This window comes from Mytilus californianus, unplaced genomic scaffold, assembly GCF_021869535.1.
Source record: "Mytilus californianus isolate M0D057914Y unplaced genomic scaffold, xbMytCali1.0.p SCAF_7, whole genome shotgun sequence".
Lineage (NCBI taxonomy): Eukaryota > Metazoa > Mollusca > Bivalvia > Mytilida > Mytilidae > Mytilus > Mytilus californianus.
The window spans coordinates 65,459,144-65,471,598 of NW_026262723.1; the positions used below are offsets into that span (position 1 = coordinate 65,459,144).

General features: G+C 32.9%; 1 long non-coding RNA gene across 1 annotated transcript; it reads right to left on the reverse strand.

Annotated features, from left to right (window-relative positions):
- Nucleotides 1-372: 372 nt before the first annotated feature.
- Nucleotides 373-2,399, reverse strand: LOC127709694 (uncharacterized). Its single transcript, XR_007985715.1, has 3 exons — nt 2,252-2,399; nt 1,852-1,940; nt 373-920 (listed from the first exon to the last, which is right to left on the reverse strand). It is a non-coding gene; the product is annotated as an uncharacterized LOC127709694 (long non-coding RNA).
- Nucleotides 2,400-12,455: the final 10,056 nt, after the last annotated feature.

Here is a 12,455-nt window from a genome sequence, read left to right on the forward strand (position 1 = left end):
TTTTGCTAGTCCAGTAATCTATATGGTGAGGCTGAGACACAGAATAAATTTATTCTACACTCTAAGTGATTTAAAATTTATGATTAAATTGATATATAAAATAAATTTATTTCGAAAGTAAAGTTATCTGTATGGTGAGGTTAATACACAGAATAAATGTATTCTACATTTAATGTGATTTTTGTTTTATATAAAAATATATAAAATAAATTTATTATGAAAGTACAGTAATCTGCATGGTGAGGCTGAGACACAGAATAAATTTATTCTACACTCTAAGTGATTTAAAATTTGTGAATATAAAAATATATAAAATAAATTTATTATGAAAGTACAGTAATTACGTAAAGGTTGAGAATAAGAATAAATTTATTCTACACTCACACTATTTCTGGTTATAAAAATATATAAAATGTCTTCAGGTAAAAATACACTGATCTGTAGGACTGTCTACTACATAGAATAAATTTATTTTATGCCAGCAGTGCTTTTGATAATATTCAATATGTTCACATGATACATTTTTCCCCATACAATTCTATCTTTCATGTCTATTTACATGTAACATTCATAAAAATGTATTTTATTTGGAGTTGGGATGTGAATGTTTTTAAACCTAACTTAAGACAAAATATATTTCTGCTACATGTATCAACAATGCAAAAGGACACTTCTATAAAATATGGAAATATCAATATCAGCAGATTTTGTTATGTTGGACTGAATAGCAAGATGAAAGAAATACAGCAATTTTAAAAAACAAAATATCAACATATAAATGTAAAATAAACAGTTTAAAAATAGTAAAAGTTCAACAAGTTCTACTAAAACTGAAAAAAAAATCTGCTTTTGTAGATACATGTCTCCATAGATGAACGTGCTAAAAATTGTCCTTTTTCTTGTTTCTGGATTGGCCTGATCTGAAAGAAATAACGACAAATTTTCAACAATTTCAAATATGAAAAAAAAAATGTTTTCCTTTTGAGTATACGATATAAATAAATATATCAAAATAGCTATTTTGTTAATATTTTTAGTTATCATACCAAAATTTATAATCTTTGATGAGGAAACTTTAAAAAAACTTTCTGTCTTTTTTTTTAATCTTAATTATGATGTCTATTTTGTTTATTTTATTATTCACTCTCTTTATTGTAGTTTATAGTCTTGCCTCTGGATACAACAAGATAATATTCTTAGTATTGGCTGATAAGATGATTTTAAAATTGCTAGAGAGAGAACTAATTGAAGCTGTATATATATATATATATGCGGTATCCCCCCTTTTTTCATTTCATTTGTCCTGAACAATCAGATACCCCCTAATGTCCAACCCTGGTAGTGGGCCATTATTGTTTTTAGTCTTTGCATCCGTTTGTTCATCCAGCAACCCCATATGAGCTTAATATATTGATTGTTATATGTAATAAACCCCTTTATATTGCAGTCAAATCCTTATGTACATTAATTAAAAGTAATGTTAAGGTCAGGGAACAGTAAATTGGTATGATATTACCTTTATCTCTTTTATTTTCAGAAATATAACTGATTGAATTCTTTCAAAATAATTGAATATTTGTATAGGTAGCACATTAAAATCGTCGAAAAACGTTCATAAATGTGTCTTAAAATCTTAAAGTTTTCAATTATGTTATGTATATATTTGAATGTTGCAAAAGTAGATCCAAAAAAAAATTTAACTAAAATTTAACAGACAGAGACAAAAAGGCAAAACAAACAATTTGCAATGTTGTTTTAATACACAATAAATCTGAAATATTTTTTTTACTAATCACACATTTAGAATTTAAAAGTAAAAATATATCAAATTAAAACCTCATTATTACATACCTATCTTCATCTGCAGAGACACTGTATGGGGTCAGGACTGAATGACAATCTAGTCTTTTTTGCTGGTGTTTCAAAACAATTTTCTCACTCTACAAGAAATATTTGAAGTTTAATGCAGGATCAATTAATCTGTTATTGTTTTTAAGAATAAAGAACAAGCATATTCCTTTATTATTATCAGTATTGGCATCTATCATTCCCAACTTCCTGAATATGCATGAAATATTTGCCATTGGACATTAAGCCAGTCATAACCAATCAATCAATCAATCATCGAGTCTTAAAATAGATGAATGGTATATGTCAAGGAGACAGCGAACTGAAGACACAAATAACAAAAACAGGTTTAATTAAGTCTTAACCAAAACACATGACTGGTGTTAAAAATACGTTTACTTACCCCATTTATCATATCAGAAAACAAGTAAGACATGTTCCCAAAGGAACAGCAGCTTCTTCAGGCAAACATGTGAGTAATGTACCAAACACATTTCCCCCTTCAACAAAATCTTCATTTTCCTCTCAAAATGTTAAGGGTGCTCCTTAAGCACTCTGAAACAAAAATATATTGAAATTTAGGTACATGTACTTTAATCAACACTTTAAACATTTTATAACCAAAGTAAGAGTGCACATGTCTCGCCTTTTTTTTGACTTATCATTGAATTCATGTTGAAAGTCTGTAATATGGAGGATTTACTACAATTATCACATAAACTTAACATTATCAATGAACCAACTATAGTTGTCATTTTGCTAATAGAACATGAGAAACAGATCTAACCATAAAATCTAAACATTGAACAATGAACCTTTAAAATGAGGTCAAGGTCATGTAAACACCGACCGACAGACAGGCACCTCACAATTGTTCCATACACTACATATAATTGACCTATTGCTTATAATGCTCGAGAAATTGATGCAACCACACAACTAAAAACTGTCAAATATACCATAAAAATGAGGTCGAAGTCAATTAAAACCTGCCAGACGGACAAAATAAAATAACTTTCATATAAAACTCTGAAGATAGAGATACCTTTCTATTTCTAAGAACATTTAATTTTCCATTAACAAAGATTGTGAAATTTAATGTTTTAAAAAGTTTACTTACGCCCCCACCCCCCCCCCCCCCCTTTTTTTTTGATTGGAAAATAAATTAAGTTTAATCCTAGTAAAATTGACAAACTTATTTTTATGGAATAACACCCCTATGCCTTTGAAAAAAAAACTTGATCCGCCCCTGAAGATAAGAGTTCATTTGAACAGTGCAGTATATCTGAGGTAGTTAATGCACACCTTTACTGTGCATTATCCAGATTATAGCACTATAAGAAAAAAGAGAATTTGCCTATGTCATGTGTTAATAATGGTCTATAAGCAGTAAATTTATCTCATGTTTGAACATTTACATTTTGTTAATTCAATTCAACCTTTTACAAATAAAAGCAGCGTAACCAATGGTTAAAATAACTATGGCTGAAGCCAGTATGTGTATACTTATGCTGGACTTACACTGTTTTTCTTCCAGAGTTTGATCTTTCACAACATTTAATAATAAATGCTGTGCTTTTCGGTTCGTGCAATATACATTTACATGATATACAGGTATATGCTAAATCCTACAATTTTACTATTTTTCTTCAAAAGTCAGACAATGGTATTACTCAATGGTAGTGAAATTTATCTTTCCTGCAGGATGTGCCAAAATAAACTGAGACTAAAAAGAAGTTTGAAAAGCTGCATTCATTTGATAAAGGAAGTGACCTGTATTGATTGACTGATTTAAACTGTTTAATCATACATTTAGTTTAACTGTTTAACTCAGAGGACCGTATCAAGTGAAATGCATACATCCGTGTATGAAAATATAAAGATATCAAAATAACCGACTTGCACGTATTTTGTCCCCAGGTCTCATTTTAGGCAAGGAATATGATAATGCAGTGCAACATACGTCCATAGTAAGCGTTCCAGCAAATTTAATACTCATGATATAAGAAATTGATATAAAATTGAGAATGGAAATGGGGAATATGTCAAAGAGACAACAACCCGACCAAAGAGCAGACAACAGCCGAAGGCCACCAATGGGTCTTCAATGGAGCGAGAAAATCCCGCACCCGGAGGTGGTCCTCAGCTGGCTCCTACATAAAATTGTGTGCTAGTTCAGTGATTATTGACGTCATACTAAACTCCAAAACATATAAATGAACTAAAATTAAAAAAAAACATACTGACTAACAAAGGCCAGAGGCTCCTGACTTGTGACAGGCGTAAAAATGCGGCGGGGTTAAACATGTTTTGTGAGATCTCAACCCTCCCTCTATACCTCTAGCCAATGTAGAATAAAGAAACATATACATAAAATAAGGAGATGTGGTATGGTTGCCAACAAGACAACTATCCACAAGAGGCAGAAGAGTCCTTATGACGTATATTTAAGTAACAATAGACCACGTACATGTACGGCCAGAAAGGAGAAAAATCCATACCGTATAGTAAGCTATGAAAGGACCTGAGAAACTTTTCAAACGAAAACAAACATGGCATTATTTATAACCCCAAAATTAAATGGTTGAACGCTTAATTATCCGCAAATTGTGTCACCTTTTCATCTTTTGAACTCTTCCAGAGTTAAGAAACTTTTTTCGTCTGAATGTTTACCTTCTCTAAAAACCCCGCGGGAGAGGACGTCACTAATGTTGTTAAAACTTGTGTCCAATCTCTTTTGCTACTTTTGCAAATAAAATATATTTGAATTAAACTAAAACCCCGCGAAAAAACAAGTATGAACATGATGAATTGGTACGTTCTAAGGGAGCTACCATTTGAATTTTATGGGGGGGGGGGGGGGGGGGCTAGGATGGAAATTTTTATTTTTCACTCCATTCTGTCCTGCCTTTTTTTTTCTAAGTTCATCCTAGCCCCCACCCACCCATAAAAAACAAATTGTAGCTCCCTAAATTCCTACGACATTCATTCGGGATACTTTGTAACGAAATTTTCTTTATGTTAAAGCTGTTCTTCAAGTTTTGTGCAAAATTTATTATCCATACAATATTACGATAAAAGTTATTTGCCTCATATTAATATATGTATATACTACATTATATTTTATGTCTCTGATATGAACTACTGTTATTGTTACATCGTATTGACAAGATCAAGAACGCATTGGATAGGTAAAAATAAGTTTAAATATAAAGAAGTATTTACCTTAATTAAATAAATACACAAACAAATAATAATAGAAAAAAATGAGGTCCATACCTCCTATCGCCTGTGGTCGGGTTTTCATTTTGTGTACCCTAACCAGGCGAAGGTTCTTGAGATTAATTCCATTCTTTCCGAGTCGTTGTGATATAATGTTTTTGCATAATATAACATTTTATATTATATTGTGAAAAATGCACTGTTAACATGGTTTAGTGTGAACATTTCCCCCGAGATAACATGTATACGATTTACCATTTAAAATTTCCTGCCGTTGGAATTAATACATTTTTTTAGAATTATTCGAAAATGCCTGTCCATAAAAATTATCAATTTGATGTACATTTAGGCATACATTTGAGAAGAAAGATTCGAATGAGGTGTGTCTTCTCAGGGAGGTTTTTCAAGTTCGAAAAGAACATCTGTGGTCTACTAAAACAGTGCATATAATTATATGAAAATTTGTCAACAGCAGACATGAAAGGCTTATGATATCTATGTAAATATATAAATACATAAAATAGATACTTACAGACTTCTGTTATCTCTCCTGATCTGTTCCTGTTCCTGGTGCCGTTACAACCACGACAAGAACAATAAACAAATGGAGTATTGAATATTCGCTCCTAATCTTTGAATAATATTTGAAACGGACCTTTCCTCCATTAGCCTGGGGTCCTGGCTAATCTTGTCAGTATACTTTCTGGTAAACTGGATATACCTTATCGCTATTTGTCTGTCATTTCTGAACATCACAAAGGTTCCCGTAAAATTTTGACGTCACAATAGAAAATGTCTGACTCCACAAAGGAAAAGTGATTGTTGTATGACGTCAATGGTGACATCCCGTTAGTCCGACACCCATTGTTCCGACATCCCATTATTCCGACAGTCCATTATTCCGACATCCCATTATTCCGACAGCTCATTATTCCGACAATGCATTTGTCATAAGTGTATGGGTACATTTTCTCCAAAAGACCAACTCCGTTCTCGTTAATATTTGTGGTTGTTCGTTTAGATTCCGATTATTCTTCTCATGCAGGATATTTGTCTCGGGTATTTTATTTGTCTTTATATTTCGGAGTTTGTGTGTCCATTGTCATTCTGCGCTGTTCTGGTCCCCGGCTGTGTTTTTGTCTCTTTTATTTACCTTTTTTCACTGGATCTTCGGTTTCCCCCTTTCGTATTAAGGGAGTTAGGTTTCACCACTATTTACTACATATTAAATAAATATATTAGAGTTGGATAACCCTACCCGCCCTCTTTGCATGGTCGTAACACTTTCAACCTTTGTATCACTCAACTAAGTTTTATTTAATTTTGTCGCGGAAAATGGCGACACATGAAGCGTCAGTTTTTTTCCTGAATTGTTTGATTTGAAAAAAAAAATGATTCATAAATAAACTTAAGCCCAAAAAGAGTGTTTTATTTGAACGCTGTGTACCTGTTGAATAAATACTGTTTCTAAAAAAAAAGATTTTCTTGAAATAATTTGAAAAAAAATTTACTTCTGCTAACTAGTTTTTGCTTTGTATTTTTATTGAAAAAAACTATCCTCTAGAAAAAAAAACTATGCCCCTCCCCCCACAAAGATGAATGGTCGATGCCTTGGTATTCCCGTTTTCTGAGCTATAAAATATTCTAGACGTGGGTTATTTCGAGCTAGGGACATCTCGGACCATAACAAACTTGGACCATTGCAAACTGGGACTATTTCTTTATTGAATTTGATTGGCTCTCATGCAAGGACCCAATCATGCCCCCAAACAGTTGTATCCAAAGCTTTCCGACAACATCAGTAAACGGAGCCTCTACAACCACTTAGGTCAGAAAAATCACGGCTCATTATTCTTAATCAATGGGGTTCTTTTTCATTTTTTATATTTTGGTGAAAAACAATCATAACAAAACAAAATCCAATGAAGGTCAATATATAAGTTGGTTTAACTAGTTTTAAGTATCTATTGTTTGTTCTTGTGTAATATAAAAATAAGGAGATGTGGTATGCTTGCCAATGAGACAACTATCCACAAAATTAAAATGAAGTGGATGCAAGCAATTATAGGCAACCGTACGGCCTTCACCAATGAGAAAACCCATACCGTATATTCAAATATAAAAGTCCCAGATATGAAAAATATGAAACAATTCAATTGAGAAAAACTAACGGCCTAATTTATAACAAAACAATTAAAAGAATTACGAAAAACAAATATAACAGACATGAACCAAGGACAACCACTGAACTACATGCCCATGACTTGGGACAGCCACATAAAGAATGTGGCGGGGTTAAACATGTTTAAAGACGCCAACCCTCCCCAAACCTGGGAAGTGGAGTAACAGTACAACATAAGAACAAACTTTAAAAATCAGTTGAAAAGGGCTTTACTCATCAGATCTACACAAAACAGAAAAACATCTTACAAAAACCACAGACCGGACGTTGCAGGGTATTTATACATTCCTCACAACAATTAACAAAAACACATAGTACAGATCTGAGAGTACTCGCAGATACTGACAGCTAGCTCAAAGCCAATTACAACTAATAAGAAAATCATGTATCTAAGACAATGTGTGTCTTTCTTGTTCCGCGTGTGTCTTTGTCAAATGATTTCACCTGGACTGACGCTTGGTTTGTCTACCATTCATTGGTTAAGTCAAGAAAATTGTTGAGGCAAACTAACTGTGCATAACACTAATGTATAGATATTGTTTTTTAATTTTGGTCCAGGAGTAAACTGGCGTCAAAGTCTCTTAAAAAGCGTGTATTGCTGAAGGTCAATTTCAAAATAATATTGAAGAAACCAGATACTATTATTGACAATATGTTGTAAAATGTAGTGTATGTCGTCTGTCGTCTACGTACCGATCTTGACCTATTCCCGAATATGACTGTTTTGTCGAGTGTGAATTTGCATTGCTATACGACGTGTCTCGGTATTTATACATCTAACATTCATGTATTTATTTATGATGTTTCTGTTGTGGTTTCGGTTGGATATTGTGTTATGTCTTATCGTTTGTGGTTTGAATTCTGTATTTTCGGTACATTTCACATATGTCTTATTTGTCAGTACAGTCGAGTTAATTTCCATTTTCCATGGATAAAGTATTGTGTTAGTCCAAATAATTATGACGTCGTCACACCATTTATTTAAAACAGCCTTTCAATACCGTCATAGTCATGATAATTGTCTGAACTAGTGTTGTGAAAATAATTATATGAATTTCAAGATTATATATTCGTTACAAAAATATGTCATTGTTTGTGATGTCCTGTGCTGTCGTTAATGGAAGATGTTCGTTGTTATTCTGCGGTTTACATGTTGTAACGACTATTAAATTATTTATTTGTGCGTTTCTCTGTGCTGAGTGTTCTTGCGTTTGTTTGTGATGAGAATCTGTACAAATAATTCTCTGTATAACGTAATTAAATTCTGCATACATGTAGTTACGCAATTAAAATTCTGTATAGTCTGTATTTGCGTATGCAAAGAATTGATACGTCATAATTCCGTATATATGGAATTCGAAGTCTCTCCGTTCAGAAATAGTTCTTTCGCTGCTGTACTCGTACTCTGAACAACAAATTTATTAGTTTTGTAAAAAACTCCTAACAACAAAATCATTAAATTAAAATTTACCTGTGTACGTTGTTTTATTTAACACCATTTTGTCCCAGGTAAGCGTTGTCTTATTGACATTCTTCCTACAACTTTTTTATTACTACCTGTAACGTCTATGTTATATAGGCACCTACGTTTTTATATTGTATTCATATTGTGTCATAGATCAAACTTATTCGTTTAATGTATGTTTACTTGTTTTTGTTTAAATGTCTTTTCGATCGAGTTAAGCCATTTCTATTGATATTTTATAGTGTGTCTTTTTATGTTGTAAATACATAAACGATTTCTGTATACTAGTATACGAAAAGGCGCAAAAATACATAATTGAATAACATACCTCTATATACAAATTTTAATTACGTAATTACAGATTTCGAATTAAGTATATACAAAGTATTTGAACTACCTAGTATATAATATCTACGGAATTATTTCTGTACATATGTAATAACATATACGTTATAATACAGACAGACATAAAAAAAAATACCCTGATACTGCGCAATAATTATTTCTTAGTGTCGGACTAATGGGTTGTCAGATTATTGGGCTGTCGGATCTTTAGGTTGTCGGAATAATGGGTTGTTGGACCAATGGGCTGTCGGAACAATGGGCCGTCGGACTAATGAGCTGTTGGACTAATGGGCTGTCGGAATAATGGCGTGTAACCGACGTCAATAGTTTAAGTGTAGCAGATTATCAGGTCAAGTGTTCTGATATCCAATTAACGATATGGTCTCTTGTCTCCTGGTACGAGGAAAATTCCCCCTTACAAACCAGAAAAATCAGTAATTCATAGAATTTCTTTTGGTTTATAATGGCTTGTGATCGAGGCATTTTTTCAGGACAATTTCAGTCTTCAAAAAGCTTCTTGACTTTCTATACCGAAAATCAATCTTAAATCAGATTTCTTATACTTTACACTGCTTGTATTGAAATTGTAAGGCCTCTTACATGTCTTACCAGTGATGAAATTTACTGGTGTAGGTCATATGGCTAGTGGTGAACAAATTAATTTAGCTGATCCGATTTTTATATTGGCCATGTCAGTAGGGCTTGTGGTTAATCGTAATTAGAGACATAGTCTTGGTGGGGTTTCATGTGCATCAGATTTTTGTGAAATCTGTTTATTTCTCTGCGGAACAGCTTAATCACGCATATCATGATAGGATACATATTTTCAAAATATATGAAAAGGGTACTGTATGTCTCAGATGCTCACCGCTACTATAAAAGGATCGAAGTGCTATATGCACATATCGTTGGCTAAATGAACGACATGTCCTAATCAGTGTTTTTAAAACTTCTGGAAAATATATTGACGGAAATCAGGGATGAGTAGTGAAAATTAAATGAAAACGGGACGACTCTGATTCTTAAAACGGATGTTAGATATACTGTATATTTGGGTTGATATAGATATATACGATGTTACATTTTTGTCCTGTTTCCCCATGTTAAATAATTAAAATGAGAAGGTATTTACCTTACAGCTTCATTTTCCGGCGATGCTGGAATGTATAAATGATATAAAACAAAAGCGTCTTTGACCAACTGTATCTCTGTATTCGGATACTTGCGGATATCTTCTCAAAGTTCAACGGAAATATTAGAAAAGAACCCGGTCCATTCGGAAATCTCATGACTTTTTATACCTTTAACGTGTTTTCAAAATCATTTATTTATTTAGTATATTTATATATAATTATATACAATTATATATATAATTGAATACATTGGACAAGTCCCGAGTTTATCATCAGTTCAGTAGTCAGTACTTCGGTATTGACATGATTGATAACAAACCTTTCTAAAATTATTTACCTCCCAGGGGAACGGAGGAATATCGTCACTTAATATAAAAATGGTCGATGCCTTGGTATTCCCGTTTTCTGAGCTATAAAATATTCTAGACGTGGGTTATTTCGAGCTAGGGACATCTCGGACCATAACAAACTTGGACCATTGCAAACTGGGACTATTTCTTTATTGAATTTGATTGGCTCTCATGCAAGGACCCAATCATGCCCCCAAACAGTTGTATCCAAAGCTTTCCGACAACATCAGTAAACGGAGCCTCTACAACCACTTAGGTCAGAAAAATCACGGCTCATTATTCTTAATCAATGGGGTTCTTTTTCATTTTTTATATTTTGGTGAAAAACAATCATAACAAAACAAAATCCAATGAAGGTCAATATATAAGTTGGTTTAACTAGTTTTAAGTATCTATTGTTTGTTCTTGTGTAATATAAAAATAAGGAGATGTGGTATGCTTGCCAATGAGACAACTATCCACAAAATTAAAATGAAGTGGATGTAAGCAATTATAGGCAACCGTACGGCCTTCACCAATGAGAAAACCCATACCGTATATTCAAATATAAAAGTCCCAGATATGAAAAATATGAAACAATTCAATTGAGAAAAACTAACGGCCTAATTTATAACAAAACAATTAAAAGAATTACGAAAAACAAATATAACAGACATGAACCAAGGACAACCACTGAACTACATGCCCATGACTTGGGACAGCCACATAAAGAATGTGGCGGGGTTAAACATGTTTAAAGACGCCAACCCTCCCCAAACCTGGGAAGTGGAGTAACAGAACAACATAAGAACAAACTTTAAAAATCAGTTGAAAAGGGCTTTACTCATCAGATCTACACAAAACAGAAAAACATCTTACAAAAACCACAGACCGGACGTTGCAGGGTATTTATACATTCCTCACAACAATTAACAAAAACACATAGTACAGATCTGAGAGTACTCGCAGATACTGACAGCTAGCTCAAAGCCAATTACAACTAATAAGAAAATCATGTATCTAAGACAATGTGTGTCTTTCTTGTTCCGCGTGTGTCTTTGTCAAATGATTTCACCTGGACTGACGCTTGGTTTGTCTACCATTCATTGGTTAAGTCAAGAAAATTGTTGAGGCAAACTAACTGTGCATAACACTAATGTATAGATATTTTTTTTAAATTTTGGTCCAGGAGTAAACTGGCGTAATGTCTCTTAAAAAGCGTGTATTGCTGAAGGTCAATTTCAAAATGATATTGAAGAAACCAGATACTATTATTGACAATATGTTGTAAAATGTAGTGTATGTCGTCTGTCGTCTACGTACCGATCTTGACCTATTCCCGAATATGACTGTTTTGTCGAGTGTGAATTTGCATTGCTATACGACGTGTCTCGGTATTTATACATCTAACATTCATGTATTTATTTATGATGTTTCTGTTGTGGTTTCGGTTGGATATTGTGTTATGTCTTATCGTTTGTGGTTTGAATTCTGTATTTTCGGTACATTTCACATATGTCTTATTTGTCAGTACAGTCGAGTTAATTTCCATTTTCCATGGATAAAGTATTGTGTTAGTCCAAATAATTATGACGTCGTCACACCATTTATTTAAAACAGCCTTTCAATACCGTCATAGTCATGATAATTGTTTGAACTAGTGTTGTGAAAATAATTATATGAATTTCAAGATTATATATTCGTTACACAAATATGTCATTGTTTGTGATGTCCTGTGCTGTCGTTAATGGAAGATGTTCGTTGTTATTCTGCGGTTTACATGTTGTAACGACTATTAAATTATTTATTTGTGCGTTTCTCTGTGCTGAGTGTTCTTGCGTTTGTTTGTGATGAGAATCTGTATAAATAATTCTCTGTATAACGTAATTAAATTCTGCATACATATAGTTACGCAATTAAAATTCTGTATA